Source organism: Camelus bactrianus, chromosome 13, assembly GCF_048773025.1.
Source record: "Camelus bactrianus isolate YW-2024 breed Bactrian camel chromosome 13, ASM4877302v1, whole genome shotgun sequence".
Taxonomy (NCBI): domain Eukaryota; kingdom Metazoa; phylum Chordata; class Mammalia; order Artiodactyla; family Camelidae; genus Camelus; species Camelus bactrianus.
Genome location: NC_133551.1, coordinates 63,621,650 through 63,643,936, shown reverse-complemented (window position 1 = coordinate 63,643,936; position 22,287 = coordinate 63,621,650). Strand labels below are relative to the sequence as shown.

At 35.9% G+C, this 22,287-nt stretch overlaps 1 protein-coding gene across 11 annotated transcripts in view; it reads right to left on the bottom strand.

Annotated features, from left to right (window-relative positions):
- The window catches only part of LUZP1 (leucine zipper protein 1), a 108,552-nt gene that overhangs the window by 75,200 nt on the left and 11,065 nt on the right, over positions 1–22,287 (bottom strand). The window contains exons 1-2 of one of the 11 annotated variants that reach the window (XM_074377214.1): positions 1,044–1,518; positions 242–357 (exon numbers count right to left, since the gene is read on the bottom strand). The exons of 9 other annotated variants lie outside the window; for them this stretch is intronic. The gene's annotated coding sequence lies outside the window, so the exon portion shown is untranslated. Of the gene's footprint in view, positions 1–241; positions 358–1,043; positions 1,519–22,287 lie in introns of those variants that run through there. One more of the 11 variants, XM_074377213.1, reaches the window with a different exon arrangement.

Here is a 22,287-nt window from a genome sequence, read left to right as displayed (position 1 = left end):
TTTCCTTTTCTGCTGTCTCATCAACACATCTTAATATGGAGACTACAATATATCAGAGATTAAAGCCAAGAATTCAATCAACGCAAAAGGAAATGCAAGATCCACTGTAAATTGTGAAAAGTAGTGAATCTTAAATAAGCAGGGACTTGTGTGCCCACCCACTAAGCCTGGAATAAAGATGATTTCTATCAACAAGATAACAAACAGTAATTTTCAAACTCCAGTATGGATACAGAATTACCTGTTAAAATTGCAGATTCCCAGGCACCACCCTCGAATATTCTGATTATTTGGATCTGCTGTGATTTGCATTTATATTCTGATACAGATAGTCCAAACACTATACTTTTAAAGATACTGTGAGGAGAAAAAAAAGAGGGTTAGGTCTCAACACCTAAATGTACATTTTCTGGAGTAGTGTAACTTACAGTATGTGGTCCAAAGATAACAAGCAGGCTGATTTTCAACAGAACTGGACCCACTCTTTCCTTTCAGTAGACATTTGAGAATTAATATGGGCTGATTTCAATGACTCAACAAGGCAATTCTCCCTTCCACTTCCTAAAGCAACTTCTAAAGATAGTGCTACCTCCACTCCTTAAACCAAAGAGCCTTGCTTCTTATCTTAGGGGGTCACTGGCTTCATTCTAAGACTTCTCAGAGAAGTTGGCCATGTCATCCTAACCAAAGTGAGATCTTAGCTAAAAAACGTTACCCCTTCTCTAACTTGCTCTTGCTTCTACTGTTACATTTCTCTTCGTGGTACTTAGCATCACCCGAGATTCATTATACTTCATATTTAATATTTATTTACACTCTCCCTCACTAGAACGTAAGCTCTATTAGAAAAGGAGCTTCCCTGCCACTACCATTGTATTCTTAGCACCAGAAGAGCACCTAGCTAAATGTTCATAAATGAATAAAGCACTATTTCAGAAAACAAAATACCATCAACAGATGACTGGATAAAAAAGATGTGATACATATATACAATGAAACAGAAAACAAAGTAAGTTCCTGGTCTTTCATCCTATTCAGTTTACCTGCCACACTCACTGTCATCAGACTTCATATCCTGGGTGGTAATTCTTCTTCCTTTTGATGGTTACATCATTCAGAAAACTGAATCCAGGTGTCAGCCCAGGTAGACTTCTTGCCATGTGACTTTCACTACCTTATGGTAATGTGAGATTTTTTTTTCCCCAACTAAACTGCAACAGAGGTTTAAAGGTCCAGCCTACAGATGTTTCCAAATGACTTATACTCCATAGGAATGATTTGGCTTCTACTATGTGAGAAGTCAAATGCAATGTTGGCAAACACCGATGTGAGAGCTCCAAGTTTCAACAAAAGCAGAACATTATGCTGGCAGCCAAAATCACCTCACTCTATTCTACGTTAGGTCAGCCAAACACTTTCTGTCAAGACTCAGCTAACTCTCACCACACACATTTGTCTATTCATTCGCTATGGGCAATAAAATCCCATAAAACACATACTTTACATGCTTTATAAACATCACCCTAATCCTCAAAACAATCCTACATGATAGGTATTATTATTCCCATTTTATAGATTAGGAAATTGAAGCTCCAAGAAGTAAAGCAATTTGCAACTCATAAATAAGTAGTAGGCTGGGATTTGAATGCAGGTCAACTTGACTTGAAATTCTTGCTTTTTTCATTACAACACTCTCATTCTTAAGGCTCCCCACCACCACCATCTTCATCTCCCTCCTTCTGTACTAAGCCTGGCACATAAAGGACATTTGATAAATGTTTGCTGAATCCATGAGAGTTAACGGGGATATTTGAACACAAACTCAAGAATCCACCTAAGATCAAACTCTTCAGTCCAACTTTAGTTTTAAAAACAAAAGAGTTCATTCAACTCCCTTTGAATAATAAAAAGTAAAGAAAAATGTAGCTTTTTCAGTTTAAAAAAACTGGATTTATTCCAAAATGGAACCTATCAAAACATAATTCATTACTATGGAAATCTGGATATAAAGCAAGTGAAATCACAAAAGCAGTGTTGTTTAGCACGCTAAAAGGTGGACATGAAGGAAAATCTGAGTTCAAGCTTCAACTAAGTTTCAACTACAAAACAGGGATAAATGCTCCTGCCTCCCCACCTAACAAGAGTGCCCTAAAATTCAAATGTGATAATGCCTATAGAAACACTTCAAAAACTGTACAGTGTTATACAAAGATAATTATTAGTACGATTTGAACCTTGATGACAGAATAAAAGCCTGACATAAGACTCTTAACCTATAAGGCCAGCATTATTAAAAGTGCCACTATATTTAGAGCTTGGTAAGAGGTGAATGTCCTGCACTCCATCTAGCTTATCCTTAGTAAAGAAAGGATGTGGCTTACACATTACTAATTTTTTTAGGTCTAAGTTGTCTCTCTCCAACTGCACCATTAAGCCTTTTGATGACAGAGAACTAGGATATAAACATCAGTGTCTTGTTTTGTTTTGAGAAGGACCAACAATGACCTCACCACAATGTATGGGGAGAAGGAAAAGACAGGCTCCTCTATATCCAAATAATTCCTTCCTTCAGGCCAAGGCTCTTATCCATTTGGAACAACAGTTGTCAGATCTATAAAAAGGGGTGAAAGAGTCCATACGATTTTTTTCCAGCTATAAAAGCTCTAATTCTTAAGGAGAGCCAATAAACACTATCAGCATAAGCCTATATATTGGCTTAGTCCTTCACATGCTAAAGAGAAAATAAGCAAGACTCAATAATTTTAAATAAAAGACTATAGCATTGGTCTTAATGCCACAAAGTACATTTATCAATGATATTGCTGAGATTGGTAAGGAATGATAAAAAGTGGGGCTTAGGTAGAAGGGGAGAGATGGAAAGAGAGGAGGGGAGGAGGGGAAAGAGAGAGAATATGAATTAGTTAAGGCGCTATTGGGACTGTGTATGTGAAAATGGTTGTATTTTAAGTAATGAACAAGATAAGAAAATCTCATCATTAGGATCACCATTCTCTTACTCTCAGCCCTCAGACATAAATTACCATGCTCTGTCAAGATCCAGAATATAAAAATGACAATGAGATTTGTAATCTTGCAACACATTTTAACATCAACATAGCCTTCTTAAGAGTTTCAACATTTCCCACAATCCACCTCTCAACAAAAAAAATCCTCCAACTATTCAGCACATGCTAGTGATACAAATCCCACCCTATCAAACTTGCCTAAGGAAATAAAATCACTTAAAAGAAGCTTCCTGGTTCATTCATCTTCTGTATGTTTCTATATCTATGTACAAGTCATGTGGCAGAATCCCAATTCAATTTTACATCTGCAAGCAATCAAGGCTGTTACAATTTCAAAGAATACAAGCGCACATTGTATTAGACAAATATTAACTGAATAAACAGATTTAGAACACAAATGACTAATGCACAAATCAGACTGACGAGGAGTGCCCACTACATCCACAGTCTAGGGTCTACATTATTCAGTCTGTTACTCAAGGCCCTAGCATGCTGGCCATCACCTTTTCCCTTCCGTGAAAGGACTAACCTACTCAGTATTTCCTGAGGACAAATTCCTTCACAGTATACCTTTACTCCGACGACATTTCCCCTGCCTGGAATGACCTCCATCTCATCAAGTCTATTCAAGAAACAATTCAATGCCAACTCCCTTTCAGTGTAGCTCTTCCACACCCACCGCTCGTTAACTCCCCCTTCTTGAACACCTTCTGCTGTTTCACATGTACACATATACGATATGATAGATGTACTGTTCTCTTATACAGGACACTCTTAAGACTTTTTTTTTTGCATTTATACCATATTATTCCAACTACAATGCAAAACTCTTTGAAGATGGAGTGTGCACTTGTTATTTCTTTGTATTTCCACCAGTACAATGTTTTAACAGTTATTTAATTTAAAAAATATATATATTTAAGGAAAAAAGCAAAAATGGGAAGGTGAGGGCTATATTCTCAGGATACATCAAGTTAATGTTAAAATCAAGCCCTTATCAATGACCTGAATCCTTCAGCTATTTTATGAAGTACAATTTGGATTTCCCTACACAATCAGGTCACTGCCTTCCTCCTCTACTTCATCTCCTATCATTTGGCCACCACACTCTCTGATTCCTCTCTCTGCTCCTTTCACACCAGCCTCCTTGGGTCCTCGGAAAGGTCAGCTTGGCACAACCTTAGGATCTTTGTATGTGCAGCTTCCTCTGCCTTCTCCCAGATCTTCCCTTGGCTGCTGCCTCCACGTAATTCTAGTCACAGTTCACATGTCACTTCCTCAGGATGCCTTCCAGACAATCCTAACTAAGGGTACACTCCCCTCCTCCCATTACTCCCTACTGTTATCAAACTGTTTTGTTTCCCTTTATATCTATCTGAAATCATTCTGTTGATATAAATTTACTGCTCATCTCTCTCAACTAGTATGTAAGCTCCATGATGGCAAGAACTTTGGCAGTCTTGTTCCCCACTGTATCCCAGTGCCTAAAACACTACCTGGCACAGAGGAAACAGTCAGTAAATATAAACCAGAAAAAAAAAGTTTGTTTCCTCTCAGCTAATACTGTAGTTCTCCTCAAGCATGTGAATACTTTTTTCTACTTCCTTATCTCCCACAGCACCTAACAGACTAAATGCACTAGAATTACTCAATAAATGATCAATTCCAGTCTTTTCTGGCATGCCCTTCCAGTTACATCTTTAATTATGTCAACAAATACTAAGTACCTATGATGAACCAGGCACTAAGCTAAGCATCATTCTAATTTCTTACTTTTTTATTTATCATGTTCATCATTGATACTCTGGAAAGTCCAGCACTTGATCATAAGCTAAAGTGCCCTGAGCCCCGTTCCCCCACAGTCAGGTGACATTTTTTTGACTGATGAAATGCAATAAATTGCAGCTACCTGCACAGCACCATACAAACTTAGTACAGTCTTCCAAGACCACCACCCATCCTGCAGATACCAAAATCTGCCAATGCTCAACTTATATAAATGGGCATAGTATTTGCATATAACCTATGCACATCCTTCCATATAACCTATGCACATCCTTCCATATATGTTACTTACAACCCCAATACAGTGTAATTGCTATATAAATACAATGTAAGTACTATGTAGATAGTTGCCTCATGCTTAGTAAATTCAAGTTTTGCTTTTATGGAACTTTCTGGAAAATTTTTTCTCCAAATATATTCCATCTGTGGTTGGTCGAATCCACAGATGCAGAAGGCCAACTGTAGTTATTTTTTAGTCAGAGACCACACACTATTCAATTATATGCCAACCTCTCATATATTATTGCTCTTCAATAGAATATCTCTCGAACAACTTATGTTGGAGAGGATCTGGAGAAAAGGGGATCCTGTGTATACTGTTGATGGGAATGGAAATTGGTGCAACCACTAAGGAAAACAGTATGGAGGTTCCTTTGAAACCTAAAAACATAACTACCATATGATCCGCAATTCCACTCCTGGGTATATGTCTGGAAAAAAACAAAAACACTAATTCAAAAAGACACATGGACCCAAATGTTCACAGTAGCATTATTTACAATAGCCAAGACATGGGAGCAACCCAAGTGCCCACTAACAGATGATTAGATTAATAAGATGTGGTATATAAGTAGACTATTACTCAGCCATAAAAAAGAATGAAAAACTGCCGTTTGCAGTAACATGGATGGACCTAGAGAATATTATACTTATTGAAATAAATCAGAGAAAGTCAAATATTATAAAAGGTATACCTTACACGTGGAATCTAAAAAATAATACAAATGAATGTACATACAAAACAGAAACAGAGTCACAGATATAGAAAACAAACTTGTGGTTACCAAAGGGGAGAGAGGAGGGAGGGACAAATTAGGGATAAGGGATTAACAGATACCAACTACTGTATATAAAATAGATAAACAACAAAGATATACTGTATAGTGTGGGAAATTATACCCACTATTTGTAATAACCTATAATAGAGTATAATCTGCAGAAATACTGAATCTGAAATTAGCACAATATTATAAATCAACTATACTTCAATTTAAAAAACTGTAAGACATTCTTCAGAAATCTGGAGATAAACCACAAGTCTCCACTGTCTAGCAAAGGGAACTATATTCAATATCTTATAGTAACTTATGGTAAAAAAGAATATGAAAACAAATACATGTGTGTTCATGTCTGACTGAAGCATTAGGCTGTATACCAGAAATTGACACAACGTTGTAAACTGACTACACTTCAGTAAAAATACATGTATACAAAGAAAAAAACATTTTTAAAAGTAATTCAATTCAGAAAAATACATAAATAAAGAGTATATCAAAGAAAAAAAAAGAAATCTGAAGACATCTGAATTTGGACTAACATTTATTATTATTAGAAACATAATTTTTAGGTGTAATAATGGTATAGTCGTTATGTACTAGAGTGTCCTCATTCTAGGGGGTTACACATTTGCAGGTTATCGAGTAATTAAGAAAAATGGATTATACATACAGATTTATAGCTACTTAAGTATAATAAGGCAAACAGTTAACAATTATTGAATCCAGGTGAAAGGTATGAGTATTTAGACTACTGTGTTGGCTTTTCTGTAAGTTTGAATGTTTCATAAGAAGGTGGTGCGGGGAAATGTTTCTCTTAAAAGATGAATATGTGCATTTCTCTAACCTTTAACTACTGGTTGGTTTTCAATACAAGCTTTAACACATAATTAGACAAAAACTGGTCCAGAGAGTACTGTAAGATCCACAAACTGAACCACTAAAACACAAGAAATATCAACAGAAGAGGCAAGAAACAAGAAAAGCTAGCCACCCAAGGCAAAGACAACTTCTGGTCCATATTAGGCCAGGTCCCTTCTGAGGCAGCCTTGGGCTCAGAAGAGGAAGATGCCATATTTTGGAATCCTGCTTCTAGACATGCAGACCGAATCTCCCACCCTCACTCTTCCAAAGACAATCTATGATGAGAAACTAAACCAGAGAATCACAGTGACAATATATATGAATAGGGCTTTTTAAGCTCATTAATATTTTTAAAATACAATTTGGTTTTTATTGCTGTTGGTACTTAAGCAGACATTAACAAATATAATCACAACCAAAAGTGTAATAACTGATTCAGGCAATGATCATCGATGGATGCTAAAACCATTTGGTAGGAGAATAAGACATGGACATTGTCTCAAAGTCATCCCATGGATTACTTACAAAGGGGAGCAGGTACCTTTACAATGAAGTGATCAAACTTACCATCAACAGTAATGGCACAGTCGTATCCACTTACGGGGGGGTGAGGTGGGGGGAGACTTTTGAGAGATTCAAGACAGCTGTACTTTTGATTCCAATGTAATTTCATATTCCATCAAAGATTTGGAAAAATCATATTAATATGAATAGGTCGTTACAAAAAGGCACAGTGCCAGTATAAATCATTTTCATCAGGAGTCAAAGTAACCAGAGAGAACATGGATTGAGACAAGTGTAACCAGGGGTGCTGGACTAGAATTGTTATAGTACATACAGGCAGTCACTTCGAGATCACAGAGCGATATATAACTTTCTAAGGCTGAAAATAGGTCCTTGAAGGAAGGAAAGATGATTAAAAATTAAAACTATGTTCAATTTACACCTAAAATATGTAACAAACATGTCAGTTATACTTGATGCTACAAACTAATTAGGAATCAGAATTTGGAGGCAAATTATTGTAGCCCTTAGTTGAAACACCAGCAAATTCCTGATACATCATAAAAAGATTTTAATCTAATAATTCATGGCAAAGTAGTATCCTGGAAATAGCAGTGAACCGAGTCCCAGACACCTCAGCTCTCATCTCAATTCTGCCACTAACTAGTTATACAACCTGAGCCAGGATCATAGTAAATACTCAGCAAGTGGGATGTTAAATCAGTGTATCAATTTTTTTGTACCTCTAATACATCTGTAATAGAGGACTCTAGATTAAAATATCTTTGGAGGTCTTTTTTTAAATTGTAAATTCTTTAACAAAACCCATGTTTATTTATATGACTAGAAGTAGTCAGAATTAATTATGACTAGTTTTAAAGAAAGAGAGGGGCCTTGATTGAAGAGAAAAAAAAGTTGTCCAGCAAAGTTAACAGCATGCAGTTGTTCCATGTAAACAAATGAGATGGAGGGAGATCAACATGGTGGAGCAAGAGGACATGGGGCTCACCTCCCCACCATGAAAACATCAAAAATGTATCTACAGGCAGAGCAATTCTCATCAGAAACTGGCAGAAAGCAACTATAACCACAATAAACAGTGAAGGGATGAAGATGTAAAATACGACCTCAAAAACACAAAACATGGGGGAAGGGAGTAAAAAAAAAATGTAGATCTTTTTAATAACAAATGAGATGGAGTATAATTTGATTTGTAATGCATGTGCTCCCAAGGACTGTATCAACTCAAACAACTTAAGTGGTGAATCTTAAAGATTATCCAGTCCAAATCACTTCACAGATGAGAAAACTGAGACCCCTAAAAATTACATGATAGCCCAAGGTCACAGTATCTGGGTGTGGCAATGCTAAGACTAAAACCCAAACTTCCCCAGGTTCCTGTCAAATGCTCACTACCTAGCTTGTAACCCAAGGCTTCCAGAACTGCGTAACTTCAGTCCTACGCAATCACTTCAATCAACATATGCTCTTTCAGGACCTCTAGTTCTACCAAATCATATATATGTATGAGGTGGGCAACAAATTCCAGGTAAAGAGATCCAAAAACTCACAGAGAATATTTGCAAATCATAGATCTGGTAAGAGACTAGTATCCAAAATATACAGAGAACTCGTATAATTCAGAAATAAAACGTCAACAAATTAAAAAATGGGCAAAGGATCTGTATAGGCATTTCTCCAAAGAAGTTAAACAAAGGGCCAATAAACACATGAAAAGATGCTCCAGCATCATTAGTCATTAGGGAAATGCAAATCAAAACCACAATGAGAGTCCAACTCCACACCCACTAGTATAGCTATACTCAAAAAGGACAATAACAAGTCTGTGAGAATGTGGAGAAGTTGGATCCCTTGTATGTTGCTGGTGGGAATGCAAAATGGTACAGATGCTATGAAAAAAGTCTGGTAGTTCCACCAAAAGTTAAGCATAGTTACCATATGACCCAGCAATCTTACTCTAGGTATACACTGAAAAGAAATGAAGACTTATGTCCATACAAAAACTTGTACAGAAATCTTCATTCATAACAGCCAAAGTTAAGACAATTCAAACGTCTACCGACTGATGAACAGATAAACAAAATGTGGTATAGTCATACAATGGGATATTATTCAGCCCTAAAAATGAAGTCCTGCTACATGCCATAATGCAGATGAACCTTGAAAACAGTGTGGTAAGTGAAAGAAGCCAGACACAAAAGTCTACATATTGTATGATTCTATTTATATGAAGTGTCCAGAATAGGTAAATCCATAGAGACATAAAGCAGATTATGGTTGCCAGAGACTGGAGTTAGGGGAAAATAGATAGTGAATAATAATGGGCATGGGGTTTCTTTTTGGGGTGATGAAAAATATTCTGAAATTACTGAATGATTGCACAAACCTGTAAATATAGTTTTTTTTTAAAATGAATTGTACATCTTAAAATGGTGAATTTTATGGTATGTGAATTATTTCAATGTACATTTTTGTTTTGTTTTAAAACACACAAAGACACCAAAGTGAACTTCCCACTCATGCCCTCTCAGGTTGAAAAAGAAAAATACCAAAATACGGTTAATGCATCAGTCTCAATTCAGTATGTATTAAGTCATGTGCTATAAAGTAAGAATTCAGTGATAAATACTCTGTTCTTATGACATTCACAGTCAACTGTAAGTACACAAAGGTAAGTAAATAATTATAACCCAATGAGATACATCCAACAACAAAAGATGTACAAAGTACCGAAAGAGTCAGGAAAGGTTGGAGAAAAGATGTCTAAACTAGATTTTAAACAATGAAAAGAAGTTCTCTCCAAGCAGATAATGGGAGAAAAAAATGCTATATGTATCAGACCATGCTAAGTGTCCTAATGGCACTTAGAAGTGGGACAAATCATTTCCCCGGAGTAATCTAAGAGAGCTTCATGAGGTGTCTCCATCATGCAATGGATAGCGCATTGGACTTCTAAGAGAGCTTCACGGTAAAATTTAAGCTGATCTTTGCAACTGAGTAAAGTATGCTTATGTATTATAAAAAAGAAGGGACTGGACTTCGAGATAAACTTGAGGAAAAAATGAGTCCTGGGCAGAATACAATTAGAAACACACATCTTTAGCTCAGCACAGTAAGAGTAACCCAGTCTGCTGAAGCAGCACTGACCAGGTGCTGGTGCTGGTATGACCTGGGAAGCATCTTAACTTGCTTCTTCCAAAGAAATACTGCCTGTAGTATTTCGGTTGCTTCAGCTGTTTTTCACACATGTGAAGTCTATGTGCCAGGCTGGCTAGCTTGCTTGCTTGCTTTCCTCATTTAATCTTTACCACAAACCTGAGCTAAGAACTAGTATCAATTTTAATGAGGAATTCAACATCAGAAAGGTTAGAAACAGCTCACAGTACTATACCGATGCATTGTTTGAGGTCATAAATTCATTCTCTCAATTAATCCTTAAAACAACCCTAAGAACCAGGTATTATTAGTATTTCTATTTTGTAGATGAGAAAACTGAGATTCAGGGAGTTTAAGCAATTTGCCCGGGGGTCACACTGATAATAAAAGGCAGAACTGGGAATTAAATCCAGGTCTGCCTGATCTTAAAGCTTTCTTCCTCTAGACATATAGCTTCATCTATCCTTAACCATTATTCAGTCCCATTCCTTAGGCTTCAGTGTTTATTCTCTGCATTTCCAGTGACTAGTAGTAGTAGTCTCTTACGTGAACGGACATAACACACATTTGCTGAAGGCATCATTTCTATGTATTACAGAAATCCTAGCCAAGAGAAACCCCAACACAAGGTGACTCCTCAAAAACTCTTCAGGTTTTTCCAAGGAGTAGGGAAGAGCCTCCAATGCTCCAGCTGACTAGAGCAGACTCCTGAGGGAGAGATGCAAAGAAATCTTTTCATCAAAGAGATGGATAGGGCAAGTCAGACCAAGATCTGGTTACAGCAATGCAGAGATCATGCAGTACATACTGCAGCAAAGTCAGGTGCTGACAGCTGAGCACTAACACACTGCATAAGGGAACACACACATACACACACATACATAGACACACACACACACCCCTACCTAGAAGCAGTTTTATCCCAAAAATGCATCTCAACAGCTGCAGTAAACTAACACAGGACAGAGTGGGATTCAGCTGAAGCATCTCAAGAGTTAAATCCATGAAGCAACTCACATGACAGCAATACTGGTAGCTCACATCTCCCACTCATTTTACTTTGTTTTCCCACATAGAAAAGGTAAGCTGTTTTCTCAGTTCCCAGTGAATCTGATACCCTTCAAATGTTGTTTCTCAGCTTGCTAGATGGCTACACTAGGACACAGGAATGACGCAGCAACATCCTCCCCATCTCCCTTCTAACAGCAGGAAGAGCATCAAGGACCAGAAGAGACGAGTAGCTTGGAACGATTCTCCTTCTCATTCCAAATACCTCAGGTATGTCCTACTTACATAAAAGAGGTGACTATTATGACACTCATCCCAAACCTTTTTTTTTCTCTTTCATATTAAATAATCTTTTAAGTTTTATTCCATTTAATTTTGTTGGTATCCTTACACAAGTTTCTTCATGGATTTCTCATCTGTAAAATGGGACTAAATATGCTAGACTCCAGAACTTACCTCTCTCATAGGAATGTTATTTGAAATAAATGGTATTTAAAGTACTTGGAAAAGTTAAAAGCATAATCTAATAACAATAGTGAAAATCTGCCGTATGTCTGTTTCATGTCATCCTAAGCCCTTTACATAAACTTTATTTCTCATAACAAGGCTATCAGGCAGATAACAATTAACTCCATTTTTCAGATAAGTAAACTGAGGCACAAAGAGGTAGAATTCTTTTCCAAGTTTACACAAATATATATGGTAGAGCTGAAAGTCAAACGCAGGCCACATTGGTCAATAGTTGTGAGTGTATATTTCTAAACTAATGTAATGCGCAATGAAAATTATGTTAGAATATTACAGCATGTGGCTTAAGGAAGCAACACGATAACCTAGTCAAACATTCAACAGATATTTAAATTCTACTTTGTTCCCACCACCACACACTATCATCTGTACCCATTCTGAGATTAGCATGTAATAGATACATTCATGCAGAACAGAGGCTCTGGAGTTACAGACAGTGTGTCACTTTTAACAGCAGTACAGGCGAGTTACCTAACTGTGCCTCAGCGTCCTCGCGTGTAAAACAGAGACAACGTCGACCACGAAGAATACGAGCCACACTCTGTTTCTTACATGTCAGATGACATACTGCAAAACCCCTCAGATCAAAATGACAGTATCTTCTTAGAAATTATTTACTCCAACTTCTCATTTGAGAAATCTGAAGCCCCAACGATAAAGTGACTTTCTTAAGTTTATATAGCTAGATAATCACAAAGACCTCCAAACCCAGTCCAAAGCTCCTTATCATCTTTCTAGGGCTGAATAATTCCATTTCCTGTCAGGGCAGGTGATAAATATCAGAGGACAGAGAATGACTCAAATCTCTAAGGATGAAAAAAATTTAGGACGCAAGGCTTCAACGTTCATCCAACATAGCAAAACAAAACAACAACAAAAAAAGTGGCATTACTCAGTACTGCTTCCTTCTCAGAAAACCATGTCATCTCAAAAACTAGCCCTCTGACATCTCTACCAGGTTAACCCACATTTGCTCATGCTGCTCGTTCCTGGCAATCTCTGCAACTTTCTGAAACTGCCTTGGCAAACTCAGGTCAAAATCTTAATGATCTCCAGGGGACTGTCACAGCACAGTGTTACTATAGCAAATACTCCTGAAAATAAATGAGGCTTGGAAATTCTATTACACTGAAATTCTCAGTGTAGTTTTTTTTTTTGCTGTGATAGAATCGGATCTGTTTTTGCAGAAATAACTTTCCATGCAAATCATACTAAAATAAGAGAGAAGACATAAAACTTTTCCCATTAAGGCCACTAACTGATATTCATTATACTTTTCCAAATTTTTTGGAGCACTTCAAATCTCACATGGTTTACCAAAGAACTCAATTCATATCACTCTTTCCAAAAGTCTTCTCTAAAAAAGACATGTCTGTTTTTAGTATTTAACCAGAGGCAAGACCAGAATCCATTCTACACACAAGACACAGCAGGATCAGGGAGAAAGGAAGAGAGAGCAAAGAAAGACTGGCAAGTCAAATCAATTATTTACTTAAAAGTCCACAGGGTACAGAGCGCCAATGTGCTCCACCCCTTCTCTGCTGTCAGTACAGGCCACACGATGAACACCAGAGTACAGTAGCCAGCCAACTTCCAGACAAAATGGCCCTACCAGGCTAGATGGGGCCAAATACACATTTTTAACTCCTAATCAAAAACCAGAGATTCAAGGGGGAAGATGATCAACAGTTTAATTAGAAAGAGATTAAGGATTAAGAGATTAAGGCTATGAAAATCCTTGAATTGGACACTGAATCTTCTGAAAAAGCCTTCACAGTCAAATGTTAAGGACAGAAACAAGACAGGAAAGGTATTAAAGAATGAGCAAGTGAATGTAAAAGAAAAAGCTGCAGGGGAGTGGATGTAGCTCAGTGGCAGAGTGCATGCTTAGCATTCAGGAGGCCCTGGGTTCAACTCTCATTCAATTCCCAGTACCTCCATTTTAAAAAAGGGGGGTGGGGGTGGGAGAAGAGTACAGCTCAAGTGGTAGAGAGCATGCTTAGCATACACAAGGTCCTGGGTTCAATCCCAGTACCTCCTCTAAAAATAAAATAAATAAGTAAATCTAATTACCTCCCCCCAAAAAAAATAAAATAAAAAGAAAGAAAGAAAAGCTGTATATAGAATACTGCCTTTTTTAAAAGATGTTTTCAAGTGAAAGAAAAAATCAGCAATAACTGTAAGTGACAGAAAGGCAGAAGGATTTTATTTAGTTGTTTTAGGATAGAAAAGAACTTAGTGTACTTATAATCTGAAAGGAAAGACTCAATATGAAGCTATAGATGCAAGAAAGAGAATAATTGATAAGAAAAGTGAGGTACTAGACAAAGTGGGTACTAGGGAATGGGATGGAGTGGGAAAGCGATCCATGTGGGTCCTAAAAAGTTACCAAACACAATGAAAATGGAGACAGCAGATGGTAGGATCTTTGAAAAATCAGAAGCCACACAAAAACAACAGTCTGGAATCAACAGTGAAGAACCAGAAATATGTATACTGATTAAGCCCCACTCTCCAAGGAGACACAGAGTATTTAACCAGTAAAAACAGGAATAATAGTATTCATTAGAGGGAAAAAAAAAGTTGTTTTCAGTAATGGGTTAAGAGATGGGGGAATATTGGGAGAAAAGATTAAGAACCTAGGACCTGACTCACAGTTTGTGCACTGGTTCTACCAGATCCAGTAGAAGCAGCTGGAAAAGGAACATCAGGAATGAGGTGGAAAGAGATGGGGCTTAGATTTATAATGTTGAGGAGATAGTAAAAATAGAACTTTGAAGTAATTATCAACGGCAAACATAGGAATAGTAAGGTAAAGAAATATGTATGGCTGCAGATGATGGAGGAATGAAGAGAGAGGAACAGACACCAAAAAAGTGCTAAATATCACTGACAGTGAGTCTCCAGGACTAACTACATTTTCAAGTAGAATGATCTTCAGTTCCACTTTCCCAGAAGCTGAACCCTGAAACTTCCTTTCATTTCATTTGCCAAGATTAGCAATTTGCTGAACTGTGTCAAAAATTTGGGGGTTTCTTGTTTTCTGAATCAAACATTTGTTTTTAATAAGGATTTGTTCCTCATACAAAAGGATATGAAGGACATTATCCAAAAGATAAGTGAATGTAATTGACTAGAATCAAGGCTACAGACCATATTTGGTCTTTTAAGAAGACCTCACCCCACCCCACCCTGACCCACACAGGATAGAAAAGGATAGATAACACGAGTTAACATTTTGGTACCACTTCACTGATCTGAATTACTGCCTAATCAGTTATCTCAACTGACCCACACTTCATTCCTATTCTTATGAGGTCTAATCCAAAAATAGAGCAGTGGAAAGAACACAGGATTTGTGTAATGGTGATCTAGAGTCCTAACTCTACCAGTCCTTCAGAGGTATTTTTAAATCCCCATGAGCTTCAGTTTCCTTATGCATAAAGTAGGAATAATAGTACCTATTTCATGAGGTCATTGTAAAGATTAGTCAACAGACATCAGGTATCTGCTACACAGTAGATGCTAAATAAATGGCAGAAAATGTATTCTACTAAAACATGCTGCAATGACAGAAATTGGAAGACTATGTTAAATTAACATCATTATAAATTAAGCCATCCAAGGTAAACCAGTTTATTGCTACCCTACTGTTAATATACATAGGACAAATTCTGTTTAAAAAATTCCTAAAGTAACAAATGCATCACCAAAATTCCGTTGCACTTGATAATCTAACTAATGATGATGTTATTTGCTGGTATACAAATTCCATAACTAAGAATTTATACAATGTTTAGTGGTTTCAAACATTATTTTTTGTTTGGTTTTGTTTTTCCCCAAGTAAGTACTACTTCCGAAACAAAGGAAATCTTTTAACTTCCAATAATTCCCAGGGCAACAGCAGAGACTCTCAACATATCTCAAATAAATGGAGTTGTAAAAACACATGAATGTAAAGTAGTTAGCAGAGAATCTGAGGCAAAGGCTATGTCTTGCCCCCATTCCCAACTTCAATTAACTAGATCACAAACACTCCTCAGTTCTTCTGATCCTATAATCTTTGAGTTATCATTACTTTCTCTACATGATCAAGTTCTATCTCTTGTTCAAAACGTCTCTCCAATACATCTTTTTTTTTTTTTTAACTCGGTAAATTCAGGTCTCAATAGTGCTCACACCTGAATTTCTATAAATATTCTTAACTGGCCTCCTTTCTAATATCTACATAATACCTCCTGATTAATCAGTCTGTAACTCCAAGTTTATAAAGTCATGGCCCTACTTAATAAGTTTTCAATGATTCCCAAATGTTGACAAGATCAAGTCCTAATTCCTCATTATAACTTTCAAGACTGTTCATAATCTGATTGATCATTTCCTCACTAACATTATCTCCTCCTAGTCCATAACCTAAACTCAATTATAGGATCAGATAAGTACTCTCAGGTCCAATCAATAATACAAGTTTGCTCCAATCTCAGTATCTATGCTCTTGCTTTGCCCTGGCCTCAAAAACCATCCCCATCCTTTCTGCCTATTCAAATCCTATTCATCCAACACTGTAAAACTCTAGTTAACTGCCTCCAAGAAGCCCTCACAGACCACTTCAGCCCAGACTAATCTCAGTAAACTATTACCTGTCATTTTGACGTAAGTTAGGAGTGTAACAGACCTCCTAGAGCAGTCACCGTTGTATCATAGATTCAATGTCATTTTCACCAAAAAATACCAAAGTAAACTTTTCATAAGGCTAAATTATTCAATATAAAAAACTCCCTTCATCTGAGATGATGCGCTTTCATTTCTGTTTTTAAATGCTCCATCTTTTACAAAATGGTGGTATTAGATGAGAAGATGGTTTTTCATTTTCATGTCCTTACTTGGAAAACAAAAACCTCTTTTGAAATATGACTGGTTTTATGAAACCCAAGCTCTGAAACCACAAGTCTACATCGTCCATTTTGGCATTTATGTATGGTCCAAGGCTGTTAATGGAACTGTTTCACAAACTAGGTACTGCCCCCTCCCAATGAGAATTTTAAGTTCTTTAAGAACAAGGGCTATAATATTGCACTTCTTTTGTTTTTTTGTTTTCTCCACATTAATTAGGCCTGGGTTAAATATAAATCAAGTACTGTACTTAACAAAATTCTTGGCTTTTAAATTTGATGTGAAACTAACCAAGTATGAAACAAAGGCCAGTGTTCTTTATCTCCTCTCCATTCCTCGTCCCTAAAATTCTCTGCACCTTTCTGGATCGTACCTATTTTATTAACAACCACCTACCTCCCAATATTTCTGCTCAAATCCCACTCCTCTTGCCTCCCTTTATGATCTGAAATGTTATCCCTCAGTTACCTTATTATTTCTCCCTGCTCCATGAACTGCCTCACTACCTACCCCTCTCTTTTTCCATCATAACACTTTAAGATCCTCATAGTCTCTTTCAAATTGCCTTGGAATCTAGTCTTAATAGCATAACATAATCATCAGTCCTCAAGTTCCTACCAAAAAAATTGTAGAATATGTTGGAAAGTATATAATTTTATCAAATTATATTAAGGATATCTCATATTACACTCCAGTAGAGCTGTGGAAAAAAGCATAAAAACTGGTATTCTAATACAAACCCACCAGGGACCATTACTTTGTTACACAAACAGCCTAACTACATTTGTAATTATCCTCTATGTTCAACCAGCTTCTGTATATTCTGTAACAGTCATCCATTTAAGACATTTACTATATCTTTAAGTTTATCAAGACCTAAAAATGGTATTCTTCCTATCCTAAGGAATATAAGCTAATGCTGACCTCGTTTACTTAGGGAATAATGATCTTTTTTAAATACACACAGTTCATAAAATCATCTTGTGTTCTGGCTTGAGCAACGTAACGTTTAAGAGCAAGCCTGGAGTCAGATCCTAGCGTGGCTTTCAGCAGTTGTGTTGACTTTGGGCAAACTGATCTCATATCTCAAGGACTTTTTATCTATTAAATGGGGATAATTAACAGTATCTACCCCAAAGGGTTGCTAAGAGGGAGATTAAATAAAGACAAAAAGCACTTAAGTACAGTGGCTGGCACACAGTCAACGAATGTTAGGTTTTACTATTATTAGTCCTCAATGAGAAAGAATCCTTAGAAAAAAATTTAAGTATAAGACTTAAATGAGCTGCTTATTCACTGATATTAGATATAAATAACTAAGGTGGTCCTAAACCAGATAAATTATCCCAGGTAATTAGGAAGTCAGTACATTTGTGATAGAGCTGTTCCAGGGTTTAAAGAGAAAAAAAACTGATTTCTATTATCTTGTTCAGTATTTAACTTTTCCAGTTAACTTGAAAGTGGATAAAACCAGAGACTACGTTTAGAAGCAGGAAATGCTGTCAGACCAAGCTGGATGACACCATTTTTCTATCTGAACTCTTCAGCCTCTGTAGAAAGCCTACACAAATAATGCCCTGGTAAGCAGGTCGGGAAAATATCTTCCACTTTTTAATTATAATTAAGTTCAAATCTGTTCCCATACAGATCTGCCTCTCAGCAAACTAAAAATGTTCCTTTTCCCTCTTTTTTAAAGGACTAATTTTTAAAAGGCCATAAATCAGACCATATTAGTATTAATATAAGATAATGCATTCATTAGAGAGAATTTCAAATCAATCATAGTATACAAGTTAAACAAGTTATATTCAAGTAGTTATTTTATCCATAGAGGTTCAAAATGAGTGCTGTTACTCAAGTCGTTTTGGGAAGCAAGACTCCTGCAACGATGCCACCAAGGCTCAAAACTCTTTTGAAACTCCATTTGTAAGATTCTCAAAGACAATCCTCACACGCAAAAAAATCCTAGTCTCCACTTTTTAGAACTGCATCTCATTTATGACCAAAAACAATGTTAATTACTCATTTAATTCACCAGACTTATCTCTAAATTAAATATAACTCCTCACAAATGAAGACTTCTACTAGGATTAAGAACATGCAATACACTCTACAGACAAGTTCAAAAGAAGTATACCAAATATTTCAGTTTGGAAATCTCATTAAAATAAATATGTAAGTACTTCTCATTTTGGAAACTTCTTATACTTGTTTTTAAAAAGCAGTCATATTACTTTACAGATAACCCTCAGAGATAACTGTAAAACTACACAGTAATAAAAATGGGAATCAAAGAGCATACCGGATCTATGTAAAAGCAGCAACGTGATACTGTGGCTAATGACTGAAATTGTTAAATTGAACAATTAAACTATCATGCTGCCATAACATTTGCTCCCAGAATGCCTCTGAAGGAACAGTGTTTAATAAGGTTATTAATATCCACTTCTCTTGAAAATTTACATTTGGATCACACCTACTTGGGTAAATTGGAATTCTCCAAAAGAAATAACTTTAAAGTTATTTTTTGTTGTAACTATTTTTTTTAAGAGATGGATTTGGGGTAAGAGAAGAAATTATCCCAGCATAGTTTACCTAGCCTAACACATCTTGCTCTTATTACCTTGACTATAACTTATTTATCAGAGACTTCAAAATTTGATTACTGTTCCCCCACTAAAGACAAAAATCTGTGATAGAAGTAATTCATGCCAAGATTTCAGCAACAAGAATTCTAAAAAAAAATTCTAAATCTGACCCTCAACAGCTTTGTGACACTGGACAAGACACATAGCTTCTCTGTGCCCCAGTTTCCTCATCTGTGAAATGGGGCTAAGTAATAAACAATATACCTATTCCATGTGTGTGGTAAGAATTAAACCCATGGTAGGCACTCAATAAATATTTGCTGAATGAATGATTAAATGAATTAATGCATATAAAATGTTTAGGATAATATCTCACAAATAGCTACTATAACTAGTGTTATAGTTAATTATAATAATGACTTAAGATCTATACCTGGAATAAGCAAAAATAAATAGCTAACAATATTAATATCACTATCCCAAAACTCTATAACCAGACAATGTTTATAAATACTTTTCAAAAATTACTATGGTTTAGGGGAGAGGGTATAGCTCAAGTGGTAGAGCACATGCTTAGCATGCACAAGGTCATGTGTTCAATCTCCAGTACCTCCACTGAAAAAACCAAATAAATAAATAAACCTAATTATCTCCTGCTGCAAAAAAAAAAAAAAAAAAAAAAGCTATGGTTTAAATATTGTCATATGTTACCAATAGCCCCAATTTTCAGTTGCAGTGTTTCTCTTTAAGTGATGAAGAGCTAGCTAGAATATCCAGAAATTCTCTCTCCCTCGTACCAATTAAAATCATATAATCAACGTCTGGGCTAAGGATGAGCCTCTTAAATATACATTTATTTAGTAGGAACATAAAGGAAATCAAACTAGTCACTGAGAAAGCTGCTTAGCTTCATCAGAAATTAATAAAGTTAAAATTCGACTTTTAAAAACTCTTGTGTTTCTTCTAGTTTGCCAGTACATAAAGAATATTACCTGACTTTTAGACTAAAGGATATTAATTATTAAATAATAAAAAGAGGGAATTTTTGTTCTATTCCTTGGACAAACAAAAATGCAATGATAAAACCAAGATAATGACTAACAGTTTATGTACCATCATGATAAAAGCACTTTTCTTTTTTTAATAACATTTTTTATTGATTTATAATCATTTTACAATGTTGTGTCAAATTCCAGTGTTCAGCACAATTTTTCAGTCATACATGGACATATTCACACTCATTGTCACATTTCTTTCTCTGTGAGCCACCATAAGATTTTGTGTATATTTCCCTGTGCTATACAGTATAATCTCGTCTATCTATTCTACAATTTTGAAATCCCAGTCTATCCCTTCCCACCCTCCGCCCTAAAAGTACTTTTCTATGTTAAATTATTTAATCCTCACAACCACTCTCACAATTTTAAAGATGAGGAAACTGAGGTTTTCTGAGGCTACAGAACTGGAATTGGAGAATTTTAAATAACCTTACAAGGTAAGGTGCTACTTAACCAAAATAGTCAAAGAATAAAAATAAGACACAAATGAGTAATCAACTGTCAAAAAATCAGAATATAATAAGCCACATTAATAAGGCTCTACTTGAATAAAATCTAATGATTCAGAAATGTTCTCCACAATCTCATGATGCCTAGAAGCCAATCTTAGGAACAATTCTACCCTGAATGTATAAAGTGTAGGAGACTGGGCTGAACATGTACTAAGTTTGTAATCTATTCTGAAAATTACTTTTTGTAATGAATTCCTCACATAGTTTATCATTTGTCTTCTCACATTTCAAAAGAAAATTTCTGGTTACTGAAGCTTATTAGTGGTTTGAAGTATGGATAAATGTAAATGTGTTCTACCTGTACTTTTTATTTTGATCTAGTTGGAATAAAAGTTAAAAAGCAAATAGGCTGATTTCATAAACTATTTCTAAGTGGTTAAAGAATGAGATAACAGTGAGAAGATTATTAAAGTTAAAAAAATGACTCCAATGTCTCTCAGAAACTTCCTGAAAACCTCTGCTCCAATGTTTCCATAAAAACAGTTATTAAGCTACCCTATAATCTTCTGATCTAGTTCCATCAGAAAAGTCAAAATGATGACTGCTTTGAAATACATAGTAGGCACCTCTTAAAAAACAGATTTACATTTATCACTCAATTGTGTTACATGTATATTAAAATAAACCATATCAGTTACTAATTCAAATTTGCATTTAAACTGGCTTAATGCAAGCATATACAAAATTAGTACATGTATCCTTCTACCTGTAATAAAAGAGGAAAAATAACTTACTGGTGAGTCAGGGAAGGTGGCTTTAAACTGACTTAATTGGCTTAAATTTTTCATTGTCGACATCAAAATAAAATGTTATTCAACAGAGCAATTCAAATGAGTATTACCTAGTATCTCATTTCAGTTAATAACTCCAATCTGAGAGCATTAGGCATGCACTTGATTAAGCGTCATTCCAGGAAGGAACTGTGCATAGTTAGTTCTTTCCCAGTGACAGGTTCCAAAGAAATGTCCACACCAGGACTGGATGCCTGTACTTTCACATCCTAAGCACCTGAAGCAGTTGGGGGCACTCTTGGCCTTTGGATTACAGAAAACACTAAGCAGAATTCTAATTAAAATGTTAATAAGCCTGAGAAATTAAAATTGTTACCTATACATAAGCATAACAAGCATTGCTAACCTTTTTAGGCATTGCTGTTTTCATCTACTTCTTTTTTAATTTCTCGAGATATGTCCTTATATTCTAAGGAATTTATAGGTCATCCTTTATTGTATAACTCCTTTTCCAGACTCATAAGAGGGCCTACTATGTACAATGCTCAGTGAAAGGAA